This window comes from Canis lupus, chromosome 37, assembly GCF_003254725.2.
Source record: "Canis lupus dingo isolate Sandy chromosome 37, ASM325472v2, whole genome shotgun sequence".
In the NCBI taxonomy this organism is placed as follows: domain Eukaryota; kingdom Metazoa; phylum Chordata; class Mammalia; order Carnivora; family Canidae; genus Canis; species Canis lupus.
This window is the reverse complement of record NC_064279.1, coordinates 1,535,123-1,550,173: the sequence shown is the minus strand read 5'-3', so window position 1 is coordinate 1,550,173 and position 15,051 is coordinate 1,535,123. Positions and strand designations below refer to the sequence as shown.

At 45.6% G+C, this 15,051-nt stretch overlaps 1 protein-coding gene and 1 long non-coding RNA gene across 2 annotated transcripts in view; one reads left to right on the top strand and one right to left on the bottom strand.

The window, feature by feature from the left end:
* The window catches only part of NAB1 (NGFI-A binding protein 1), a 46,001-nt gene extending 36,104 nt beyond the window's left edge, over positions 1–9,897 (bottom strand). The window contains exon 1 of the mRNA XM_035710827.2: positions 9,716–9,897. The gene's annotated coding sequence lies outside the window, so the exon portion shown is untranslated. The remainder of the gene's footprint in view (positions 1–9,715) is intronic.
* Positions 9,898–11,006: 1,109 nt separating this feature from the next.
* LOC118353470 (uncharacterized) lies at positions 11,007–12,688 on the top strand. The gene is made up of 2 exons (XR_004812512.2): positions 11,007–11,810; positions 12,357–12,688. It is a non-coding gene; the product is annotated as an uncharacterized LOC118353470 (long non-coding RNA).
* The last annotated feature ends 2,363 nt before the right edge of the window (positions 12,689–15,051 follow it).

Below are 15,051 nucleotides of genomic sequence, written 5' to 3'. Positions count from 1 at the left end.
GTAACAAGTGACTTGCCTGCAGGCTCGCGGCTGGTTACGCAGCCCCTAAGCACCAAACCAGGGCTCACAGGGCCCCGACTTTACGGCTTCCAGGGCACCGGCACACACGCCAGGTGAAGCATAACCCGACCCGAAGGCTGCTTTTGCATCAGACAATACGGATGAACACTTTACACCTACAAATGGTCCCCAACTTACAGGTTCAACTTTTTTTTTTTTTTTTTAAAGATTTTATTTACTTATTCATGAGAGACCCACAGAGAGAGAGAGAGAGAGAGAGGCAGAGACTCAGGCAGAGGGAGAAGCAGGCTCCATGACTGGATCCCAGGGTCCCGGGGCCACGCCCTAGGCCGAAGGCAGGTGCTAAACGTCTGAGCCCGACGGGCTGCCCGATTTTTCGACCTTATGATGGTGCGAGAGCCCCAGGAGCACCAGGATTCCGTAGAAACCATACCGTTTTGAATTGGGATCCTTTCCTGGGGGAGCGCGGCTCTCTCGTCAGGCCGGGCAGCAGCAGTGACCACGGCTTCCAGTCAGCCACACGACGAGGCCAGGCGGCTAACCACCGAGGCGGTTACAACCATCCTGCCCCGTACCAACCGTTGTTCTTCACTTTCAGAACAGTATTCCATAAATTACACAGGATACTCGACACGTTATTATAAAATAGGCCTTGTGTTAGGTGATTTGGCCCACACGTAAGCTAACTAAGCGTTCTGAGCGCACTGAAGACCGGCTAGGCTAAGCTATGAAGTTAGGTGCATTAACCGCAACTCCTGACATTTTTTTTAACGTATGACAGGTTTATTGGAACGTAACCCCAATTGTTTAATTTTTTTTAACTTTTATTTATTTATGATAGTCATACAGAGAGAGAGAGAGAGGCAGAGACATAGGCAGAAGGAGAGGGAGAAGCAGGCTCCATGCACCAGGAGCCCGACGTGGGATTCGATCCCGGGTCTCCAGGATCGCGCCCTGGGCCAAAGGCAGGCGCTAAACCGCTGCGCCACCCAGGGATCCCCCCAATTGTAAGGGAAGATCGGTCCATTCTTGCAGCAGCTCTGCAAGACTGGTATAGTAATTCCCATTTTAGAAAAATATATATATATCAAGATTAGTTTGGCAGGCAGGGGAAAATGGATTTCAGCATGAACTGGAGGTAAGAGGTGGTCTATTTAAGAACGGAAGAAAAAAAGGGAAAATTCAACAAATAAAAGACAAGATTTGGTGATCACTTAGGTGTAAGGGATGAAGTTAAGAAAATGGCTACAGGCTTTGGGGATACGGAAAAATCAGGATGGGATTCTTTTTCAAATATATGGCACCTGGAAATGGCGTAAGGTAGAGAGAGTGCTTCAATAGATCTGCCCCGGGTGTAAAGTAACAGAGGTAAATCTCGGTGAATCTTGGTGTAAGGGTCAGAGATACAGCATGTGACAGAGGAGGGTTTAAGAGCCCAAGACAGAGTCAAAGAAGAAACATTCTTTTAGGGCCCAATCAAGACCAAGGAGCCTGCTTTTAAAGACACAGCAGGCAAAGCACTTCTTGACCTCTTAGCAGCCTTTAGAAGTTATTCACAGTTGCCTGGAGACCTCCCACATACAAAGAGGAGTTGGCCAAGTACTTCCATTTTAGAGAAACAAACGTGTTGTAATCAACTTGTACCTTTAGCATTAAAAAGGACCCTGTAGACCTCTATGGAGAAAAGGACAGAAGGGCAAAAGAATATGCACACTGGAGGAATATGGGAGCTCCACTCTCAATTCAAAATAGTACAGAGCAACACTTAACTGGGAGATAAGGCAAACAGAGCAATATTAGGAATATCTTTAAAGGCCAGGAGATCCCCAAATCTGGGACTTGTGCTTTATGCCATCAACCAGAATGCTATCAAAATTCTAGTCTCAGTCCTCCCATTCAAGGAGAATGCATCTCCCTACTACTCTAAGGACTGACTTCTGGGAAGCCCCATCTTCAGGAATCTCTGTGTCACCCACAATCTGCTTTGATCAACTAGTGACCTCAAATTTTATGTTTTTTTAAATTTTATTTTATATTTTATATATTTATATTTTATATTTATATTTTTATATTTCTATATTTATATTTTTAATTTTATTTTATATTTTATTACAAGCATATTGCCTAGTGACTTGATGACTTTCCAAAAGATACAAAAAAAGACTGAACTGGGGAGCAGCAGCTTTCTGCTAACATCCAGGACCATCACTTGGAGTGCTAATAAAAATACAACTTCCCAGGTCACTGAGTTGTATCTTAGGAGGCTCCCATGATTTGGCAAGTTTGGCAAACTCCACTAGAAGATTCCTATTTAGTATACCTTCTGGGCACCACAAACTCCTACATGTTTTGTAATCATTCAGATTCCTTAAGTCTACCTTCAGGTTCATGCCACTTTACCCCTCTGGATAAAAACATTCTTGCATCTTCTAAATCACCCGCAAGAGGATCCACTTGTCCTCCCACTCCAGGGAGACTCTCCAGGGAGGGTGTGAATCATCCAGCTGGACATTAAGCCACAAAAACACAGCTCTTGGGAATTACAGACACAACTTAAAGTCTGTATTGAACTGCATTATACCAAGTAAAAGTACTTCTAGAAAGTGTCTGAGGGAGAAAAAAGGAAACTTTCTTTCCCATAATACACCTAATACAATAGCTTCAAACACTTTCAACTCAAGAATTAAAAATATATACACACACACACACACACACACACAAGACCACACATTGCACACACAATCGTTTTAAGAGGGCTATAAACCTGCAGATATCATTAGATATCTGCGCTCCCCAAAATTATGGAATAGAAGACTACGTGAGAAAGTGACTGTAGGAATAGCTTTTGAAGCTTTTTGATTAGCAATTAGAAAAAAAATATGTTAGACAAACATAAAAGGAAACTTAAGAAAAGGAGAACTGAAGACCCAAACTTAAGTTTACTCTTCTAACACAGTCAATAGTTTTAGAAAATATTCATTTCATATTTTTATCCTTTCTCATCTTTACCCAGAAAGGAAAGTTGCCTAGTTCCTAAGTGGTAAGAAAGCAGTACCAGTAAGAAAGTAGTAATTATTACACTATCTCCGTAATGACTGATAGGACCAAGTGTGCATTTCCAAAGTCAAGATACCAGATGAAAGATAAATATGTGAGCTAGCTGGAGTCCCAGGAGGCTTCTAAAGGCCCACACTTACTGCTGGGAAAGGAGTTTTCTCCTTAAGCTTTTGCTTTAGAAGAATGTTTCAGTTTCCTACAAAAGCCTGTTGTGATCATTTAAACACCCACCACTTCATACATTAACTTGATTTGATTTAAAAGAAAATTCTTATAAGATGAGATTTTCTGTTTTTACAAACGCTGTATCTATTCATGCTTCAACATGAAGGTCAAATAAATCAGGAGCAAGCTTCTAGCTGAAGCTCTCCAATGTGAAGTAAATAGAAAGAGATCCTAACAACACTATAAACGGGTAACTAACAGTATAGTAAATCTACTCAGCTGAAAACGACTGCTACCTGGCCTTTCCAGGATGCTGGGACAACCACGCCGAGTCTGACCTTTCCGTGAATTCCACAGTTTAAGAGAAACCAGTTACTAATTTTTACTGCATTCAAAATCCAATCAAAGGCCTGCTGCCTATACACAGCAATCTCCACTCACACTAGCTTAAACCTTGCTCAGCCCGGTCAGTTCCAGTTCCAGAGGACAGGGAATTAAACAACAATGGATTCGTTTAAGGCCATTTGTTGTCATTTGTTATTCATTAATCTATTTTAAATGGTAATGATTGTTCCAGAACCTTAAAAATAAAGCAAATCAAAACTCGCTTTGCCTCCTCACAAGGGAGGATCAATCATCTGCCAGATTCAAACCACGCTCAAAGAAATAAGGGGTTAGCTTGGACCAGAAAACTTGACTAGTCAACTCTTATTTTGTCCTTGAACCACAATGAAACACTCAGTGTGGCTATGAAAAGCAAAACTTTGACATTCTTCAAGTTGGTAATGTGGGGATTCAGTGCGGGACAGACGGCCTTTACTAGTCACTAGGGGAAAGCAGCAGCATCCCTTAACCCTGCCTCAATCCATTCCAAGAAGCTTCTTTCTTAGAGCCCATGACTCTATCAAAACTCTCAAGTACCTACTGAGTTATCACTGACCTCTCCCTCTAACGTCTCTGCAGCTTGCCCTAACTCCCTGAAGTGCTCACTACTGGACTTGGCTAATGGCATATTATGCTCTCTTCCCTGACTTCCCTAAGCTCTCTAAACTTTCATATTAAATCTCTTTTCTGTTGTCTTTCCATTTTCTCCTTTGATGATCTCAACCACTCCCAGGTTTCCATACCACTCCCAACGATCACATATAGCAGCAGACTGACCTCCAAACTGCTGTCTGTAGCTTGGACTGGAGGCCACAGTGACTGGCAGATGCACAGCACGCACTGGCTGGTGAGTAAGAAACATGCCTCTCACACAGGTCTACTTTGCAAATGAACGTAAATAAACACCTAGTGATTTAATAAAATAGAAACTCTTTAAAAGGGCATCCCAATTCATAGTAACTGTTGTCATTACAGTATACTATTCTCGATCAACAAACACTAAAGTAAAATTATCAATGAACATTTGTAATTTTTTAATTTAAAAAATGATCTTCAAAACTGACCAGTTTGAGAACCATCAGCACAAATCGTTTTTCTGTTAATTTTTCATTTCAACTACCACCTGGAGATTGTCAAAAATCTCGAATTTTCTAAGTCCAAAATCAAGCATCCATTTTCCTCCCTTCTTCCAGATTCCCAAATCCACTCTTCCCAACTCTCTTCTGTAGTTGCGCCACTACTCTTGGATCTTTGTGCTTTCCTCTTCATTCCTCAAATCTTCATCTCCTTAAGCCACACCACCCTTTTCCTTTCTCTGCCTCAAAAGCACCTAATTCTACATTTCCCTACTTCCTGCTTCAACTCTGAAAACAGCTGCCTTGCCTTTGATACATCATCCCACACTACCATACCAACTTTATCTTCCTAAAGTACAGGTGTGGCTCTTTACCCACCTCTACAAATTTCCCCATTGCAAAGAAAAAGAAATTCAAACTACTCATATAGGTATCCCAGCCTTCTCTCTGGTCCCTAGTATGTCCCTGTTCTCAGGCCAAACAGATACACCGGGCATTCCTTGAATGTGCCTCCCACTCCCCTGCCCCTGTGCCAGCCATACTCCCTCCGGCCCACCTCCACGGGCCTTCTCCACAAAGCCTTGCCCACACTCCCTGGGCGAGGTGTCCTCTTCCTTCTCTGAACCCTACACTACTTGATCTCTCATTCTTCCCCCACTTGTTCAAATATGCCAGTTACTAACCCAGTCCTGGGGATCTGGAGGAAAGAGGACCCTTCATGGAGAATGAGTTGTGAGGGTGAAAGAAGACAAATAGGCAGACAAACACTGTGATAAACGCTATGCTAAGTGTCATACATGAGGAGCCGTGGAATAAAGAAGCAACCTCACCGGGCTCTGTACAACAGGTCATAAGTTCCCTCAGGGGAGGAACTGGGTCTCATTTCAGCTTTTACCCCTTACTTCTAGCCAAGTGTTGAATGTACAGTGACATCTCTATAAAGGCTGCTGTTGAATGAAACCCAACATTTGAGAAAGAATCTGATTAGCAGCCTCTTCATATTCCACATTATGCTCTCTGCGTACACTGGTGCCCAATGACCTATCACGTAGGTTAAGTATTACTGCTTTCCCTATAATTTTTTACCTTCTCTCACCCTCAATATTCTTCTTTCTTATAAGGCTGTCTTTGGATTCCCATAACATAGCTATTTTTCCAAGAGATCTAAGGATGTGTTCCCAACACCGGAATTAATAAGTACTTCCTGTGTTAGTCCAGTCTCAACACCATCATTTCAAAAGGTCATGAAAGATTCTAGGTCTTTTCCCTCTTTGACTCTGTCAATTAAAATGCAACATAAGTTATCCTCAAATAACAAATATCAAGTGGACTCGTAATCACTACTCTTGAATCTTCCTATTCTGGGGTAGGAAACACACTCCCAGCACGTGCACACTTGTATGAGGTCTGTGGCAACGCAAGGAGTGGAGACTCCTCAGAGTGAGGAGAAACAGGGGCAGGACCCCAGTAAGATCGGACTTCTTTTGTATGCAAAGGACTATAAATTCCTTCCTCCCAACACAGCCTGAAATTTTTACTTTAGAACTGTCTAAATTAACAGCAGCATCTTACAGACTTACACAAAATGTGAAAGAACTGGGGAAGAGTCAGCTCATGAGTCATTTACAGATTAAGGTGAATTAGTTCCACCAGACAGTTTTCCTCTTAACATCTAGCTGCAGATCAGTGCCGGCTACAGGAATGAAAGACGGGGACTGGAAATGGTAAGGAAGGAAGAGGAGACCTGGGGGCAGAGACTGCATTTAAGGCCCCTGAAGCACCATCAAGTTTGGAAGACTGTGGCCTGAAGTTTAAGGGCCTGGTGAGGAGGGTGCACTGGGTACACTACGGGCTGAAACGGAAAAGGCGTATGCCAGGCCAGAGGGTGGCTTAGGGAAAGACGAGCCTTGAAGTCTAGGAAGTGAATTCCTCTAACTTTGGTCCTAGTGCTGGAACTCCAGCTAAAATAATTAACTGTGGCTTCGATCGCAGAGTTGGCCTAGGCACTAACTCTGTGTATGTTCCAAGCACCAAGTGATCCACCTCGGCACGTTTCTTAGTAAGCATTCAGCGATCTTAAAATATTTGGGATCTTATTATTTTCATAGCTATGAACTAAACATGTAGTCCTAATGCGTTAATGGTAACCTGGGGAACTTAAACGTTCCCTCCTATTGATTTTTTTTTTTTTAATTCTGAATAAAGACCGGAGAAAAAATGTCCTACAGACCCCTTCATAAAAAAAAAAAAAAAAAAAATAGGGCAGCCCCGGTGGCGCAGAGGTTTGGCGCCGCCTGCAGCCCGGGGTGTGATCCTGGAGACCCGGGATCGAGTCCCACATCGGGCTTCCTGCATGGAGCCTGCTCCTCCCTCTGCCTGTGTCTCTGCCTCTCTCTCGCTCTCTCTGAATGAATAAATAAATAAATCTTTAAAAATAAATAAATAAATAAATAAATAACCTTCATAGGCTATGGCTGGGAAGTCTTCAGTCAACTAACAGTCAAGCCATTCAATAAGCATTCATGTTATCTGAGCATGTAGAATGCATGCTTTTTCCAGAAATTTCTCTTTAAAATTAAATTAACATACTGTGCAAACTAACTGTGCAGCCCCCTAAATACAAGGTATTGAGAAATGACAAACTATTTGAAAGCTTAATGCCACGTTTTAGCTGAAAATTGACAAGATGAGGATCACTATTTTTTTCCAGCACCAACTTCTGATTTCTCACTTGTTCCATTATCAAGTATAAGAGAGTATATTCTGCATTATTGTACTAGTTTTGAACATGTCAGATCAAAAAGGAAATCTGCATTTAATACCGTAACTGTACTATTCTTCATTCCACTAAGAAGAACGAAAGAAGCAGAAAAGACAGAACTAAATCCGAAACAAAAGGGCTAAGAATCTTCTACTATGCTTGAAAGGGTATTATTTATTACTTAATATATTTCATAAACTCCACAATGAAATAACGCATATGCAAGACAATTAAACATTAGCGAGATCTTAAACTGTTCAAAACAGATTATAAAACGCTCAATTCCACGAAAATAACATAAAACATTATATACATAATGCACATGAATTGTACCAACACAAACAGACTTCTAATCGAACAGATGAGGCCCAAGTCTTAGAGTTTAGGTCAAGAGACACAAAAACCTGACATATTTGTTTCCATCCAACTACCCTTTTACTTCAAATATTTAAAGTTTAAACAATAGATTCTTCAAAGGTCTCTCCCACTTTGTAATACATTTAATTTCTTCTTCCAAAGCATCCAAAGTGCAAACCCCCCAAATCTTTAATAAACCATTATGTCCTTAAAGTGTGATTAAAATACCAAATGCTTTAACAGATTTTCTAACAACCAGGGGGATGAAAATACATGAACTTCACTGTAGACAATGGGTGTTATCTAGTAGTCACAAAAAGGGAAAATTTTCAATTTGAAATTAAGTTGTATTCATAATTGTGAAAAAGAACAAGATGTACATTATTAAATACATCAGATTATTTATTAGACATATAAACTCATTAAATTTCCTTTTTTTCAGGTATGGCATTCCTAAGAATTTCTGTCATTTTAATCACATCCACAGTTAGCAGGCAAAGTGAGAGAAAATTTAAAAATCTACAACGCCTCAATGTTTTTATTACCATTGCTTCATCCACATATTAACCGGGAATCACCAGAGCCAAGGAATATGAAATGTTTCCAATACCAGGATGGCATATTAACTTTCCTGCAAGATGCCAAACTAGTAAAATCAAAACAAGAAAGTTTCCAATGATTCCTTGAAATTTTCTTTCAAGACCTAATTCTCCGGCATCCAACACCCAAACAAGAATAATGAAGGCTGACCTTGCCAGCCAGCCATACATTCTTAAGAGAATCTTTATATGTGTATCAATACCTGTAAGGACAACATAACTTTGAAGTTTAAAGGACAATACTAAAATGTCTCAATACTGGAAAACGGAGGAAAATGGATACCCTTGAATCTAAGAGCCACTTGTACTGGCACTGAGACTGAGAGCAGCTCTTTGAAGTCTTCAGGAAAATATCAGCCTCCACCCAAAATTAAGTAAATCCTAAGCATCCTTTTCCAATATTTCTTCTCGAAACCCACATATAAATCGCGATGTGTCATCATTTGGTACGTTTTACAAGAGAAAATTCTCAAAAAAAAGTGAAAAATCTAAAAACGTAATTCCCTGTGTGCACACTTTTCCGACAAAACAGCCTAGCATTTCCTACGTGACTAATCTATTTTAAATTCCGTTCCTCTGTTCCTATGCAATCTAATATCATCTATTAAAAGTGCCAAAATATTTTTAAACAAGATCTGAGAATTTCCCTCGCAGCTCCTGATCTTTGCACTCCTGGAGTTTGCAGACGAGCCGACTGGTGGTGACAGGTTACCCGAGTCAACTCTTTCGGAGGAGAGTTTAAATTGACAGCTACCCCCCCACACCCAATTTTCCACGCCCGCCGCATCTCCAGGGGCGGGGGGGGGGGGGGCACGTGCGAGTCGAGGGGTCCTATCACCTGCTGCAAACTTGGTCTGCGGGCCCGTCCGCGCACGTTCCGGCCCAAGCTCCGTGTCCCGGGGCCTTCGAGCCGGACCCAGGCCGCCGGGAGCGTCGTTTCAGGGCTCGGCCTTGCGACCCTGAGGCCCCCGGCCCGAGCCCGCGCACCTGAGACGCGACCCCGGCGAGCGAGCATCCCCGCGCGCCCGGCAGGTGTCCGCGAGCGCCTGCAGCGGGACGCGGCTTCCGCCCCCGGCGGCCTGGGGGGGCGGGGGGCTCTGGCCGCGGGCGCCCCGGGAGTCCGCCTGCCCAGGGCCCGCCGCCCGCCTCCGACCCCGCGCGCCCCGGCCCCGTGCGCCCCGCGCGCCCTCCCCGCGCCCCGGCCCCCCCCGGGTCGCCCACGCGCGCCGGGGCCGCCCCCTCCGGCCTGGACGCCGCCCCGCGCCCCGACCCTGGGCCCGCGAGCAGGTACGTACCCGGCCCGCGGCGCGGCTGCGGCGGCCTCGGCGGCCTCGGCCCGTCTCCCGGCGGCGCCGCTCAGCGCCAACTCCGGAGTGGCGGCCGCCCGCTCTCCCCGCTCCGGCGGCTGCGGCGGCCCCGACGCCCCCGCGCCATCGGGGGGAAGGGACGCTGGTGGGCGCGCTCTCCCGGCTCCCCGCCCCCGCCGCCGGCCCCGACGGCGCTCAGCTCGCCAACGCCGCGCCGGCCCGGCTCCCCAGCGCGGGCGGAGGCCGCGGCCCCTCCCCGCCCCCGCCCCTCCCCGCCCGCCCCCGCCGCGCCGCACCCCGCCCCCGCTCCCCTCCCCCGCTCCTCTCCCCCGCTCCTCCGGGCGCGCTACACCCCGCCCCCGCCCCCGCCCCCGCCCCGCTCCCCCCGCCGCCCCCCGTCCTCGCGGCGCGCGGCAGCCCTCCCCCTCCCCGCCCCCGCCCCGCCCCCCTCCTCCCGCCGCACCCCGTCCCGCTCCTCCCGCCGCGCCGCACCCCTCCCCATCCCCCCGCCCCCGCCCCCGCCCCCCCCCGCGCTGTCACATCGGGAGATTCCGCTCTTGCTACATTCGCCGCTGCGGCTCCCGCCCACGCGCGGCCGAGTGACGCAGATCCCGGCGTGGGCCGCGGGGCGGGGGCGGGGGCGGCGGGGCCCGGGCTCGGCCCCTCGCCGCCGCCCCCGCCGCGGAATCCGGAGGGCGGCCCATCCCGCCGGCAGCTGGGAGGACCCGAGCGGGGGCGGGCAGGAGGGGAGGGGAGGGGAGGAGGGGGAGGAGGGGAGTGTGGAGGGATGGGGAGGAGGAGGAGGGGAGGCAGGAAAGGAGAGGGAGGGGAAGAGGGGGAGGGAGGGATGGGAAATAGGAGGAGGGAGAGGGAGGAGGAGGGGACGGAGGAGGAGGAGGGGAGGGTGGAGGAGGGAGGGGGGCCGCCGCCTCGGGCCTGCTCTCCAGCCGCCTGCCGCCCCGGGAAGATTTGCAATTAAAAAAAATCTCTCTCATGCAACTGGCGAGGTCCCCGAGGTCCCCGAGGTCCCCGAGCTGGTATTTCAGGAGCGGAGCCCGCCCGGCCCGGCCCTGCCCTGCCCCCAGGCCGCCGCGGAAGCGCGGGGCGCCCGGCTCGGGCCGGCGGGGGCGGAGGCGCCAGGTGCGGCCCTCGCGTGGGTCCCGGGCGCGCTGCGCGGGGGCGGCGGGGGCGGCAGGTGCGGGCCGCCCCACCCGCGGCCCCGGGGACCCCCGCGCAGCCGTTCGCGGAGACCCCCCGGCGGGGGGCGCCCCTTCCCACCCTCCCGCACCGCCTCCGCTCTGCAGAACAGGCCCGGGACCCGAACGCCCAGCTCCCGGGGCGCCGGGGCACGTCGGAGTTCCGTTTGCATGAACTTTTCTACCCAAAGGAAGTCTTGAAACCTCCATAAATGCACTTCAACTATTGCAAAAAAAAAAAAAAGAAAGAAAGAAAAAAAATCGGAAATTTGTTTTAGGATCTATTCTCTTTACAAAAATGGGAACATGAAAGCAGTCCCCCAATTTGAGCAACGTGCTCTGCAAGGACAGAACGCGTTTACTAAACCTGCAGCTACCGCCGGTGCAGGTAGGATCCCGTCTTCACGTACATCTAAAGATCCAGTTGTAGAGGAAGCGGGGCCGCGTCCTGGCCGGGCTCCCAGAGGGGCCTCCTCTGCTGCTGGCACACAAGGCCGCCTTTGAGATGGGAAAATTCTTCCCTACCACGTCTTTATGTTGTAGCACTGGATGGGATGATAACATCGAAAGAAAAAGACCTTATGAAAGTACTGGACTTTTTTTTTTTCTTTTTTTTTCAAAAACATGTTGAAAGAATGAGTAATACCACGACAGGGTATATATAATTAAACCTTTTTCCAGGGTGAGGGAAAGGTTCTGTATGAAGTCGTCGTGTTGATGTTATCAAGTGAATAAGCAACGCTTGCTTCCTCAAATCCTTCAACTGAAGAAATCACTACTGGAAGGTCGTCTTAGCCTAAGTGTCATGGTTTTTGCTGCTGTGGACCTTGTTCTGCTAAAGAGACCATCAACAAAGTATCATAGCATAAAGACCATTTCTTGGAAAGGTACAGGTTAACAGATTTTCGAGCAATTGAAATCTGCAAAGTTCCGATTTCTCTCTGAAATCTTGATGTTTTGCAAACATGTGTTGGTTCTGAGCAGCTAGGAAGAAAAATAACTTTCGTCCATAAATTTGTACAATTAGTGATTCACAAGTCGTGAAATGAGCAATCTTAACCTGGACTATTGAGTCTCCCAGTAGAATTGTTGTCAGAATTGGCCTGAAGGCCATTAAATCCTCTTCCTGAGCCTGTATTTGTTTGGCCAGTATTGAACGTAATGCTGAAAGGGAAATAAGTTAGGGCAGATATTTTTTCTTTTTTTCTGCCTTGTAGCTAGATAGAGTAGTTCCATGGGGGACACATTTAACACCTCCAGTGAATGTCTTGAACCACAAATAGTACCAAATCCTATATATATTATGTTTTTCCTGTATGTATCTATGATAAATTTATAAATTAGCCATAGTAAGAGAGTAACAATAGCTCATGATAAAGTAGAACAATTATAATAATATACTATAATGAAAGATATGTGACTCTTTTTCTCAGAATATCCTATTGTGCTGTACTAACCCTTCTGATGGTGATGAGATGAAGTGAGGTGAATGTCTCGGCATTGCCACGGTGTTGGCCCACTATCGGCCTGATGATGCTATGTCAGAAGGAGGATCGTCTACTCCAGGATCCTGGGCTGCTCAAACCACAGGAAAGTGAAATCTGGGACTACTGTATTTCTACAGTTAAACACTAAAGTCCCTTGTTTGTTTTCTGGGCACGTTTAGATAGTATATTCTTCCCACATTAAGAATGGTATTTTTGGCCCACTTTGCATTGCCTTAAACACACTGTGGTGCTGGGGGAAGTAGTGGGAGGAAGGAAAATGAAGAAAAGATAAATTTTTAAGCTTTTAGGCATCCAGTTTTCTCTGCAGTGTCTATACGACAGCACTACAGTCAGTATGGCTGCTCACGAGAATTGAGGTATTTGTCTGTATCTGAGACAATTCAGATAAAGAAGAAGCATGATTCTTATTTACCTCCTCACCACTTTTGTCCCCCATCCCACTCCAAAACCGGCTGCTACCTCCCACCCCCATTCCATGCCCTGGGCACACACAATTATTTCCCATTGTCAGGCCCTGGTGGTTTGTGAAGGGAAGACACTCCATCCCATAAAGTGACAATCACAGGTTCTGATTGTTCCATATTCCACTCCATCCTGTAAGTGTCCCTTATACATCTCTTGAATGTGGTACATACATGTGTGTCTAAGAGGACTTTAAAAATATTATTATTTAAAATAGTTTAGGGGCGCCCCGGTGGCTCAGTTGGCTGAATGTCTGTGTGCCTTCGGCTCCAGTCATGATCTCAGGGTCCTGAGATTGAGCCCCACATTGGATTCCCTGCTCAGTGGAAGTCTGCTTCTCCCTTTGCTTCTGCACCCCCCCTCCTCCCCTGGTGCTCTCTGTTGTGCTCTATCTCAAGTAAATAAAATCTTAAAAAAAAAAAAACTTCAGTGATTAGTACATTTGCAGAAATAAGGAGTTCTTTGGACAAAACCTTTTTCACACTGTGAAACTAAAAAGGGTTTTAGAAAAAAAAAGAAAGAAGAGAAAGAAAGAAGAGAAAGAAAGAAGAAAGAAAAGTAGAAATTTGATAGTGGTTCAGACATCTGAGTGAAAATTTCACTGTAAGAGCATTATTTATTACTTTTAGAAAGATTTCTTACTTTAAAAAGCCTCAGTGATTCAAAACAAAAGAATTCATAATAGATTTAAAATATTCTTAGAGGAGAGAAAGAATAACATTATGGCTTATGACCTACAAGATTTAAGATACAATGTAGTGCTGTCCTCCAGTTCTCCTATTATTGCCTCAGAACAATTCTATACTTAACGAATTTTCCACTCAATGTGGTGGTGGCCCTACAATTAACCGAGTCATGTGTAATATTCGTATTACCAGAAATGTAATTAAAATTACCTTTATTTTGCAATATGAAATTTAAAGCCTTGGATGTGTGTTGCAGACTAGATTTTTAAAGTGTATCGAGATTTGAATATTTTCAAATACCGAAATTATAAATAAGCTTCTTAAAGGTAAGCTAAGAAGAATATATTTAATAACTGATCATTTCAAGACTCATGACTAAAGCTACTTGCTCTTCTAAAAGAAAAATAGGCATATCTTCATACATTGCATTTTAAGACACTAGAATTTTAAGTTGTAAAGGCTCATGATAAAAAAAAGGCTCATGATGTTCACCTAATTCAACCTCTTGTGTATATTCAAAATAGTTCAAATACTTTGCAGAAATTCAACATACAACTAGTTTAGTTCTAATAGCTTATTTATAAGTTAATTATTTTAACTTGTACCGTCATCCCTAGTGGGGTGAAAAAAGGGGGGGGGGAATGAAATAGATTCCTGGCACAGAACTACAAATGCTTATAAAACGCAAGTGAAGATACAGAATTACAGACTTTGGTGGGGTGCATAGGATCTTGGAATTCATCTGACACAATTGACTTCTACAGGGGTGCCTGGGTGGCTCAGTTGGTTAGTCATCTGCCTTCCTCTGCCTTAGGCTCAGGTCATGATCCTGGGATCATGGGGGTCCTCAGATCTAGGGGGTCCTCGGAGCCCTGCTCAGAAGGGAGTCCGCTTCTTCCTTTCTTGTTAACCCCTCTCCTTGCTCATGTGCATTTCTTACAAATAAATAAAATCTTAAAAACAATTGATTTCTACAGATAACAACATTTACATTCTACGTTGCTAATATGAACAAAAGAAAAATACTAATATAATATTAAACAGTAAATATAACCATTTAATTGAATGAAGAGTAATTTTGGTTGTATTTTAAAATTTTGTGTTTATTTTTTTATTTTTTAAAGATCTTATTTATTTATTCATGGGAGACACAGAGAGAGAGAGAGAGGCAGAGACACAGGCAGAGGGAGAAGCAGGCTCCACGCAGGGAGCCCGACGTGGGACTCGATCCCAGGTCTCCAGGATCACACCCTGGGCCAAAGGCGGCGCTAAACTGCTGAGCCACTCGGGCTGCCCAAAAAATTGTGTTTAAAACAGAAGAGATTGTAAAGAAAATTTTGAAAAGCCTTTCGAAAGATAATTTCTGGATACTTTTGAAAGAACTGGGCCTGGTTTTGCTTCCTCCTTTGTCCTCTCTGGCGGCAGGGGTCACAACTCAGCTACTCTTTCTCTTCCCTTCCCGCCTCTCTCCT